The sequence below is a fragment of the Sus scrofa genome, chromosome 9, assembly GCF_000003025.6.
Source record: "Sus scrofa isolate TJ Tabasco breed Duroc chromosome 9, Sscrofa11.1, whole genome shotgun sequence".
NCBI classification, from domain to species: Eukaryota; Metazoa; Chordata; class Mammalia; order Artiodactyla; family Suidae; genus Sus; species Sus scrofa.
Genome location: NC_010451.4, coordinates 10,139,731 through 10,152,022, shown reverse-complemented (window position 1 = coordinate 10,152,022; position 12,292 = coordinate 10,139,731). Strand labels below are relative to the sequence as shown.

The 12,292-nt window shown below is 45.4% G+C and overlaps 1 protein-coding gene across 6 annotated transcripts in view; it reads right to left on the bottom strand.

Annotated features, from left to right (window-relative positions):
• The window catches only part of UVRAG (UV radiation resistance associated), a 282,079-nt gene that overhangs the window by 218,835 nt on the left and 50,952 nt on the right, over positions 1-12,292 (bottom strand). The window lies entirely within an intron of this gene.

The following is a 12,292-nucleotide window of genomic DNA, read 5'->3' as shown; positions in this document are numbered from 1 at the left end:
AGAAAACAAAAACAAAACCTGTAAGTGAGCTCTGCCAAAAGTCCTTCTTCTACTCACTCAGGCAGAGCAATAAACCAATGGCTCAGTCTACTGCTTGAACACACCTTCGGATGCAATGAATATACTTCTTTAAAATGACGGTACGTGTACAACTCCTCCCGAAACCGCTACCTGACGAATTACCAGACAGACGGTGCTCCTCTGTGCGTGTGTTCACTTGGACATTTAAGTGTCAGCCAAGTTTAAGCCGAGGAAAACCGTGCGCTCTTTCTCTGTCAAATACCTTCACGCCTCGGCCGCCCTCTGCCTCTGCGCTCTGACAAAGCCCAGATGCTGAGCTGTTAAGGAGGAAGGTGAGACTTCTGCTTTGCTACTCAACCCACGCTGACTGTGTACACTGCCCAGATCTGGTCTAAGGTTTGACACACATCATATTTTCCGCTCCTCCAAAACAGTAAGAAGCAAAGAAACTTTTTTTTTTTTTTGGTCTTTTCTAGGGCCGCACCCGCAGCACATGGAGGTTCCCAGGCTAGGGGTCGAACCGGAGCCGCAGCCGCCAGCCTATGTCAGAGCCACAGCAACGCGGGATCCCAGCCGCCTCTGCAACCTACACCACAGTTCACGGCAACGCCGGATCCTTAACCCACTGAGCAAGGCCAGGGATCGAACCCGCAACCTCATGGTTCCTAGTCAGATTCGTTAACCACGGAGCCACGACGGGAACTCCAGAAGCAAAGAAATTTAGAATGGCGTTATTAAGCAAAGGTATCCTGCTCCTAATACCAAAATCAATGCTTTTTTTTTTTTTAAATCAAGTCAACAAGGATGAAGAGATTCTTGTCCTCAAAAATAATCACATAGTCACACATTCCAAGGATGACGTGGACTGATGGCATCGACGCTGCTCTGTGACGAGAGGACTGAAAGTAACCCGCCAAAGCAGCCGACCTTTAAGTGGAAAGTATATTTTAGAATAGAGATAGGGACACTGTGATCCTAGTGGATTTCATCCACTCTGGAGAAATATTTACTAAGCTAGGTCTACGCTAAATCCTGGGACTGAAAAAAGTGAGTTAAGATACAACTTCAGCGCTAAAGGAGCTTAGGCCCTAACGGGAGGAAGGCTGTGTAGACAAGGTAGCCCAACTGGGAGAGAAGAGAGAGAAGAGAAAGCAACAGGAGCATCATGTTAACCAGCCAACGAAACAGAAAAAAAGAAGAAAGGACTCCCAACTTTGGAGAGGAACCACTTATTTTGCTTTCTAGGACCGTACCCGCGGTATATGGAGATTCCCAGGCTGGGAGTCGAATCGGAGCTGCAGCTGCCAGCCTACACCACAGCCACAGCAACGCAGGATCCAAGCCGCATCTGTGACCTACACTGAAATTCATGGCAACGCCAAATCCTGACCCACTGACTGAGGCCAGGGATCAAACCTGCCTCCTCATGGATACTAGTCCGATTCATTTCCGCTGTGCCACAACGGGAACTCCCAGGGGAACAATTGAAACCTCTGTTAGTTTTAACAGACGGCAAAGGGTTAAAAAGGTCAAGAATGGCCTCATTACAAATCCTAAGAAAGAACAGTAAAGACAAGTTCTCAAATTTTTAAACAAAACCAAATCTTCAACTCTCTGCATCCCCTTGTGAAGATGAGTTTGGAGCTCTGTTTCTGTTTCCTTTGTAAGAATCTAAAACATCTATATGAAGAATCATGCTTGGCTCTGAACTTTCCAGTATTAAAATTCTGAAAAGCTCAGAAACTCTGCTAAGGAGACAAGATCCTCCAAATTCATAACAGGAAATATGGCATTTTCCCAGATTCTTCTCTGGCTTCAAGGAAGAGAGAAAATGAGGACCACACTGCAGCAGCAGGATTTATAAATATGAATTACAGGATGAGATGATTTTCCCCACATCTGTCAGACATTAATATGATCCAAGAGAAAAGGGAAAAAAAAAGACTCAGAGGGAAGCCAAACCGAGGGACTAATGTGCGAAACTTCTGTGGACTTTGGGGGGTTGACGGTCTCATGGGCATGGCATGCCCGCTCGACAATAATCCATACCAAGGTCTGCACAATAATGCACCTTACACCATTTACAGCATTTTCCCAGGTACTCTGGCGTTTGAGTCTCACAATGCACACGGTGGGTATCTCTGGTGAAATGTAAAGATAGCAACTTGGTACCTTGATGTGCCATGTGAAGTAGGAAGAAAGGCAGAGCTACCACGGAGCATGGTAGTTAAAAGAGAGAGCCCGCCCGTAAATCAGACCTGGTTTCAAATCATGGTCCTGCTTCTGACTCGCTAAATAATCTTGGATTAATACTTTAATGTTTTCTTACAGGATACCATACCTATAAAATGAGGACAGCCACCTCACGGCACTGTCACACAGATTAAATAAAACAGGTACAGTAGGCAGCACAGTGTCTGAGAGACAGTAGGTACTCAGTAAATGAAAACTAGCAATGGTCGTTTTCAAAACTCCATACCCACCTGGGCTAACACTGGAACTGGGATTATCTCAACAGCTCAAATAATTCAGAAAGCTATACCCTGGATTTCAACTGAGTTCAGATGCCTAGACGTTTTACAACAAAGCAGGCAGCTGTTAGAAACAGCTCCTCATGGGGAGTTCCCACTGTGGCGCAGCAGTGATGAATCGGACTAGGAACCATGAGGTTGCGGGTTCGATCCCTGGCCTTGCTCAGTGGGTTAAGGATCCGGCGTTGCTGAGAGCTGTGGTGTAGGCCGACAGCTGTAGCTCTGATTTGACGCCTAACCTGGGAACTTCCATATGCTGCAGGTGTGCCCCTAAAAAAAAAAAAACCAAAAAAAAAACCCAGAAACGGCCCCTTAGGTAGGATCTACCTGGTCTTTGTTTCCTGTATGTTGGAACCTGGCTGGGGTACAGAGCAGGGGAGAACGCCATGAGGAAACAGAACAGAGTGTGTATGCGAATGAGCTACTCTGGGATCTTCAAACTTTTGCTTGAGGATGCACTGAGAGATCTGGGTAGAAATTACACCACACCCCCTTTCTCTGGTGTTACAACACAGGCTACCTGACACACTTAAGCCCCTATTTCTGAACGTTCTGCTTGAGGACTCTACGGAACGTGCTTTGGAAACAGGTTAGTGTCCATTAATTTGTCAGGAGAAAGATGTTCATCTTTTTAACGTCTCAGTTCCATAAAGTTAACTCAATGAAAATCTCTACTTTTCCAGGTGTCGGCATCTTTACTCCAAAAATGAGAAGCTAACACTTGCCCATCGGAGTGGCTATAAGTTAAAGAAAATATCTCTAACAGCATTTAATCACAATCGCAGTCAGTCAAGTAAAATAATGGACACAACCTCAAAAACGAAGGAATGATGACATCGTCCAGTCGTCACTGCTACACAGGGGACATGGTATCGTGAAGAAAGCGCGTGTCTAGAGAGAAAGAGGTGGGTGTTCCGATCCTGGTTCTGCCCCTAACTCATCCTGATAGCTTGGCCGTTCATTGACTCCCCCGAATACTTACTGTGCGGCTATCAGGTGCCTGCCGCAGCTGCTGCTACTACGAAAACGACTCCTGACAGTTGCTCTCCCTGCCCCACAGGCTGCTCTAAGGATGGAGTGAAACAACTTACAGGCAAATCCTTAAAGGTAAAAGAGCTAAGAAAGTATGAGGTGATTTTATTATATTATATATACACACACACCCATACGTGAATATTTTTACAGCTACGTCCAAGTTACCATTTAAAGCATGAAACATATATTGACAGAACACTGTGAACCAACTAAAATGGAAAAAATAAAATTCATTAAAAACAAGTAAAAAATAAATTTAAAAAAAAATACTAAAGCATGAAACAAACATTCCATTCCAAGTTCAAGAGGTCATTAGGCTCCCTGAGCCATGGTTTCTCCATCCATGAGATAAGGGCGTTGAGCCAGACAACTGGAATATTCCCTCTAGCCTGAACCAGCTTGTTAGAATTTTCTTACTTTTGAAGTGAGGAACCTAAAATTATGAGAGGTTAAGTGATTTGTCCAAGGAACACAGTAGGTATCAGAACAAAACTGGGATGAGAATTCAGGTTATCTACTTTTCAAAAGTATCATGCCTTGAAAAATATAAAATAAGGAATTGGAGGAAGTTCCCGTCGTGGCTCGGTGGAAATGAATCTGACTAGGAACACGAGGTTCCAGGTTCAATCTCTGGCCTTGCTCAGTGGGTGAAGGATCTGGCATTGCCCTGAGCTGTGGTGTAGGTCGCAGATGCAGCTAGGATCTGGCGTTGCTGTGGCTGTGACGTAGGCCGGTGGCTATAGCTCTGATTCAACCCCTAGCCTAGGACCCTCCATACGCTGCGGGTGCAGCCCCAAAAAGCAAAAAATAAAATAAGGAATGGTCATTGGTACTGGCTCTCAAAACAGACGGTGAAACCTGGTGTTGTCCCTAAATCTTCGGTCTCGGCTGGAGATGAAACGATCACCCCAGCTGAGACACTTGACATGATCGCGTCATGTGGCTGCATTTGTGAATTTCATCAACAATCGCTACTTCAGGCTCCTGAGACAGTCCTTCTTCCCAAAAGATTTGATCCTTTTCACTTGGATTCTGCTCCTGCCCTAATTTGCTTCCACTCAAATGAGAAAGCATTGCCATCTACTGGACTCTGAAGACATTGCTGCTAGAGCGCTGAGTCTTAGAAAAAGAATTCTTAATCTAAAGCTTTGTGCGCTTGATATAGTAACACGATAATCAGAGTCATCACGGCAGGATGAGTTACATAAAAATAAAACTAACAGTTGAGCCTAGGGGGGAAGGAAGGGTAGGAGAGAAAAATACCATCCCCTCAAGACTCCTCACCTCAGCTACTGCTGTGGGGTCCTAAGTGCAGCAAGCACTCAGCCGCGTTCAGTGACAGCACTTCACTGAGCACGTGCTGCACGCCAGGCAGAGTGCAAGGGACTCAATGCTGACACCAGGGTAAGCATTAGAGATGCAATGCCTCTTATCCTAGGGTGCAGAGTCCATGAGTCGTTTCCACACGCGACTGAACGCCAGTCCCAGGCTTGTTACAGACATGCGCACCTTTAATGTTCCAGACAACGATGATGAGGTAGAAATTGTTATCTCCACGTACAGATGAAACCACAAACTCAGAAATGACTCAAGGTGCCCCAAATCTCTCTCACAGGGACACAACGGTGGTGCCTGGAATGAAGGTCGCACCAATCTGACTCCACAACCCAGACTCTTAACCACAAGGAGCTGTCAGCATCCTTCCAAAACAGAAGTTGCCAAAAAGGAAATTCAAGCAAAAAAAATAACCTTACGTGTGTTTATTCGAAGCAAAGCTCCTGCCCTGGGATCTGAAAAGGTTCCATTTAACTGGATAAAGAGCTGGCCCAGCAGCCTCTCAGGCCCCACGCTCCCCAGCTGCCATCCTGGCAGTAAGATCCACCTGGGGAACATCTCTCCAGGTAGCCTAGCCCGATTCGCCAATCTCTTCCGAAGGTTCTCTTCAAATTATTTAAGGTTCTGCTCTAATTCACCTGTGTCAAGACCCAAGCAACTTGACATCAAAAATAATTTTTCTGCTCTTTTTTTGGCTGCCGCATGGCATGTGGAGTTCCCAGGTGAGGGATCAGATCCAAGCCACAGTTGCAAGCTGCGCTACAGCTGCAGCAACGCCAGATCCTTTAACCCACTGTGCCAGGCCAGGGATCAAATCTGCATCCTGGTGCCTCAGAGACACTATGGATCCCACTGCACCACTGTGACAGGAGTTCCCACTGTGACGCAGTGAGTTAAGAATCTTAACTGCAGCAGCTCCAGTTGCTGCAGAGGCACAGGTTCCCTCCTCAAAGGATCCGGCATTGCCACAACTGCAGCACAGGTCACATCTGTGGCTCGGATTCAATCCCCGGCCGAGGAACGTCCATATGCCTTGGGTGTGGCCATTTAAAAAAAAAAAAATTCACACTAAACCTATTTGTAAATTGGAACTCTCCTGGAATAAATGCTGTTTTATCTCAGTTAAAAGAATAAATGTTTCTGAATGTGCATTTAACACTTTCGGATCCCAGAGCACTTAGCTTATGAGACTGATGCGCTGCCCACTGTGCTGAGAAGGCACCTCCGCAGTGCTTAGCTTAGTGAAGGGCACATAGTAGGCACTTCATATTTATTGACAGGAAAAAATCATGAATCACTTTTAAACAAAAGATAAAAGATTTTTGTCTCTCATTTATTCAGTTATCTCTTTGCATGCCGTTAAATATTGAAGAGCTCTGCATCTGTTTGCCAAATAAGTCAAAGTTTACCACATAAAATTAACAAGACCTCTCGCTCCCTAATAAGTGGTTTCTCTCCACTGCTGGGAGGGAGACTGAACAACTCATCCAATAAATGGCAGAGGGATTTTGCTAGATTCCTGAAACTCAACAGGAATGAGGGAAGCCTTTTCGGGAAGCAGATAAACAGAGAGGCAAAAGTTCTGAGCAAACAAGTAAGTTCAGCGCTTAGATCCATGGTGGCTGAGGGAGGATTCACAGCCGCAGAAGCGCCAGAAGGAATAACAAACATGCTTCTAGTTACAGCGATGTAAAAAAAAAACCGAGACAGCCAAAGGAGGGGGTGGGGGGATGTGCTTGGGCTGTGGGATGGAAAGCCTGTGAAATTGGATTGTGATGATCATTATGCAACTACAGATGTGATAAAAAAAAAAAAAAAAGAGAGAGAGAGAGAGAGAAAAAAAAACAAGAATGCTGAAGGACTGCGCAACCAAAATCTTGGCACTATTTTAAAAGCCGCTTTAAAACATGCTTCCTTCTTGCTTCACGCGCGTGATCTTTCCTCTTCTGCACAGAACATACATTCTTAAAACATAATCCTGTTTTCAAAGCCTCGATGCTTTAGCGTTTTTTGAAATCCTTTATGAACTATTTCAACCATTTGCAATGACTGTGATACAGTATATGTGGACTTATTTCTATCACTGGACTACATTTCTATTCAGCGTTTGTTTTTGTCTTTTTTCTCCTTTTCTGACTCCTACCAAGCTGACATTAAGTTTCCTACGCTTTATATTCCCCCCCCCCCGTTAATTAAAAATCTATATTCTGTTTCTAGTGTTTACTAGGAATCTTTATATTTTTTAGATGAACACTCAACCACATTTTTTTTTTTTTTTCGGGCCGCACCCGGAGCACATGGAGGTTCCCAGGCTGGGGCTTGAATCGGAGCTACAGCTGCCGGCCTACACCACAGCCACAGCAGCACCGGATCCCCCACCCAACAAGCAAGGCCAAGGGCTGAACCTGCATCTCCATGGATACTACTCGGGTTCGTTAACTGCTGAGCCACGACGAGGACTCCTCAACCACAAATTTTTCTAAGAAATTGTAAACCCGTTACTATCTTTAACCTCCTCCCAAACTGATGACTCCGATGAGGCTTCCCCTTAAACGGCCTCCCTCGCCTTATACTGTTGTCTAGAGCTGTGCTCCTCAGACCCTCTGCGGCAAAGGGCCAGTTGCTTTTCCTTCAATCCACTGTGAGCTGATACTTTTCTAAAATACAATAGGAAGGCACAATAATGTCAAATTGCTATACGTGTTTAAAAACATTTACATCCACTTTTTTTTTTTTTTTTTCTCCCAGGGCGGCACCCACGGCACATGGAGCTTCCCAGGCTAGGGGTCCAATCAGAGCTGCAGCCGCCGGCCTACACCACAGCCACAGCCACGCCAGATCTGAGCCGCGTCTGTGACCTACACCACAGCTCACAGCAATGCCAGATCCTTAACCCACTGCGCAAGGCCAGGGATTGAACCTGCAGCCTCATGGATACTAGTCAGGCTCCTTACCACGGAGCCACGATGGGAACTCCCTACTTCCACTTTTTATACTTGGCTTAACCACAGTGGGGACAGGTAGTTCTTCGCCTAGCTCTGGTCCACAGACTATACTTAACAACAAGCTTACTGTATTTTAGTATGTGTGTGCTTGTAAGTTAGCAGTTAATTAAATTCTCTTAACCTTCTTTTTTTATGCACCTTGCTGTAACTTGCTAAAAACCCACATCTTCTCTTTGGGATCACTTCTCTGTCCACAACATTCAGTATAGATAAAGCGTCTGCAGGCAGTAAATCCTCAGTCTTTGTGTACTTAAAATTGTCCTTCTTTCACCCTCACTCTTGACTGAAAGTTCGCCAGAAATAGAACTGTACATTAACAGTTAACAGCACTCTCAGGATCTCTTTCTTCTGGCATTGACCGTCGCTGACAAGAAGTCTTGTTGGTCTAATTCGTAGGCAGTATTTCCTTTCTCTTGCTGGCTTCTAAGAATTTTCCTTTCAAAACCTATTCTTAAAGACTGGTGGTTTCTTGGGGTTCCCTCATGGCTCAGTGGGTTAAGAATCCAGCACTGTCATTGCTATGGCTCTGGTTACAGATGTGGCATGGACTCTATCCCTGGCCTGGGAACTTCCACTTTGCCGTCAGGGAGGCCAAAAAAAAAAAAAAAAAAGAAGATTGGTGGTTTTTCCAAGAGATCCTTTTCCGCCTCCTTTTGCAATAGCGAGAGGCCCATCTCAGCTTCCATGCTCATGTGGGGTTCATTTCGCCCCAGCCAACGATGCCCAAGGCTTCTGCCCACTTCTTTGTGTTTCTATTCCATTTCTGTTCCAGAGCTGTTTGCTATGTTGTTCTTCCTTTGTCTTAGCAAAGTAGGTCCATAAAATTCTCCAGTTTCAGCAATCACTGATTTCTGTTTGGTGCAGCACAGGGTCTCAACATGTGCACTGACGATGCCTTTGTGTGTGTGTGTCTTTTTAGAGCTGCACCCACGGCGTTTGGAGGTTCCCAGATTAGGGCTTGAATTGGAGATGTAGCTGCTGGCCTATGTCACAGCCACAGCAGGGCCAGATCTGAGCCACATGTGGGACCTGCACCACAGCTCACGGCAATGCCAGATCCTCAACCCACCAATCGAGGAGGCCACGGACTGAACCTGCGTCCTCATGGATGCTTGTCAGATTCGTCTCCACTGAGCCACAATGCCTTCTTGACTGAAAATCCTGCTTATGGCTAATAACTCTTACGGCTGTATGTCAGGTATTCATTGGAAGGCTGGCACGGGGCAAGATAAACTCAACTTATAAATTTGTAAAATTTATAAACTGAAGGATTATCAAGTAAAATGTACCACTTATTACAAATATTTATTCAATAAACATTTATTGACCGTTTGGCCTTGAATCCCAGCTCTGCTATTTAGTGATTATGTAATTTGGGGAAGGTTACTTAACTCCTCTGTGCCAGCTTCCTCTTCTATAAAAGGACAATTGTGAGGTTTAAATGAGGTACAATGCTTAAAGCGCTTTAGAACAGGGCCTGGCATAGAAGGACTCACTAAACATTAGCTGTTGTTATTGCTTTGTTTTCGTTTTTGCTTTTTGGCCATGCTCATGGCAAGCGTAAGTTCCTGGGCCAGGGATCGAACCCATGCCACGAGAGCGACCTGAACTGCTACAGTGAAAATGCCAGATCCTTAACCCATGGCACCACAAGGGAACTCCCAGCTATTATCATTGTTAGGAAGAAATACTCTGCCCTGCCATGTTTTCAAAAAGGAGAAAAACTTTCCACTCCACTTCCCAGAAAACAAGGTTATTAAAAAAAAAAAAAAAAAAATTTCCAGTTTCTCTGTGTCCTCAACCCACTCCTCCCCAGGACAGGCAGGAGCTTGACCTCAGAGCCTGGGAGATGAGACGGACCATGGCTGCCTTAGTTTTTCCTAGGTGCCCTCCTATTCAGGAACAGCCTGGGTAAAGCAGTCATCAATTTTGCTTTTTTGATCTTGGAGGATCAGGTTTTGTCGCTGTTAGGGGAAAATCCCAGTGGTGCTTGCTTTGTGATTTGGGAATCAACTAGGGAGGAAGTCCTGTGTAAAAGCACTTTTAGTTATAGAATTTAAGCCATGTTATTTGGCTTGAAACCACTTCAAGCCCATCAGTTGTATCAGTGCTAATGCCAACATTCTGATTTCCATTTACCCCCGTCTTATTTCTGAACATGCTCCAAACTCAGAAAGGAAGAAAGGGGTGTTAGTTATTGGTCTACCCAAAACCTCAGCCACTATTAGCTTCTGGCTAGAGAATTCTGAGGGAGATTAAATACAATAATATAATAGATATAAACCTCTTAAAACAGTGTTTGGTTAACAGTAACAATCAAGAGATATTAGCTGTTACCATGATGACTGTTTGCCAGACATTATGCTAGACGGTTCCTAGTTGTAAGAGGAACTTGAGCCTTAATCCAGGCTCAGGGTGGCTAACTCTATACATGAGACATGACAAATACCAGCAGTAGCAGTTCCCACAATCCACTCATTAAATAAAAGATTTTTACTAAGCGTACATGTCTCAAGGAGGATGACAGGTGCTGGGAATTCAGAATTACATATGGAGGGAGTGGTTTCTCAGGGCTACCTGAGATGCCATCTCCCGGGCTTAAGTCCTAATTCACGCCAAATAAAAATTTAACTCTCAAAAAAAAAAAATTACATATGGAAAGCTGTCCTCCAGAAGTTTATAGACTAGAAAGGAAGAAAGAGCTACACCTATGTCAAAGGTATACAGAGAGTGTTGAAATACTACAGGAACTTAGAGGATGAGGGCTTTAAAATAAAGAAAGAGGGAGTTCCCATCATGGCGCAGTGGAAATGAATCCAACTAGGAACCCTGAGGTTGCGGGTTCAGTCTCTGGCCTCGATCAGTGGGTTAAGGATCCGGCAGTGCCATGAGCTGTGGGGTAGGTCATAGATGCGACTCGGGTCCCACGTTGCTGTGGCTGCGGTGCAGGCCGGCGGCTACAGCTCCAATTTGACCCCTAGCCTGGGAACCTCCGTGTGCCACGGATGTGGCCCTCAAAAACAAAAACAAGCAAAAAAGGTGGAGATCCGAAGGTGTGGTTATTGAGCGCCCCCTTTTGACACTGTATAGCTTGAACCTAGCCTATCTTTTCTGAACTCATGATTTCAGTGACTATTTGCCATTGACCCACATTAATTTCTCTAACCTACTTCTCTAAACTCCACACTCAATATAATTCAAATGCCACCTCTAACACCAACCCACAGATACCTCGAAGGCATCTCCATATGTGATCAAATCTCAGCTACTCACAAACTCCCTCCCCCAAAGGTGGCCTTCCTCCAGTGGCCCTGGGTTCTCTCAGTGTCTGGCGCCTTCATTCATCCGGTGGCTTCATCTAAACCAAAACCCCAAAGTCATCCTTCTTAACACCGTCTTTTATTCTTACGCCCTAAATTCAAACCATCACCAAGTCCTAATGATTCTACCTCCTAAAACTTTCCTAAATCTATCTTCTATTCTACCATAACCCTGCTCCAAAGCATCCGATCTCTTACCAATATCCTGTCAGATCCTTCTTACTGTCTGCCACTTATATTCTTGCCTCTTCTGTAATCAGCTTACTGCAGCCAGAGGGAAATTATTAAAATTCCAATCCAATGATACCTCTGCCATGGTAAAAATCCTTCAACAAACTCTGCTGCTCTTGGGGTAAAATCCTTTGAAAGGTTCTGTGTGATGTGATCGTCTGGTACCAGGCTCCCCTGTCACCCTGACTGTCCCTCGGTCCCTAAAACTCACCACTTCCCCTGGCACTTCATGGCCTTCCGACCTCCTCCCCCCGGAACGCCCTCCGCATTCAGCCCTCACTCCCTCCACGCGATTCGTTTCCACTCATCCTCTAGACGGGAACCCTGACGGCCTCTCGTGAGCCAGCGGAGCAAGCCAGCGCCCCGTCACAGGCTTTGCAGCACTCACCACCATTCCTGTGTACACAGTTCGCTGTGAGGTGACTTTATCAGTGTCCCCTGCCTCCAGAGGCTCCTCGACAGCAAGGGAAAAGTCCATTTGCTCAGCACTGTACCCTTAGCACTCGAGAGCACAGCAGCTGACATAACCGCAGGTGCTCAGTAAATAGCTGTTGAATGAACCGAGCACCCCATCAACAGCACTTCAGACAAGCATCATGAAACAAGATGATGACTAAGAGGAAATGATGTGGGAAACTCACTTCCTTGGTTAGCGGCCAGTGCTGAGTGGGGGTAAAGGACACGCGTCCCTTGACCGGGTACCGCAGAGCGCAGGTACCTAACAAACAAGAATGCCCTCTCTTTTCTCTAACCACCTTTAAATTAGAGACAGCACTGACTGTAACTGGATTCGAGGTTTCTCAAATGTATTCAA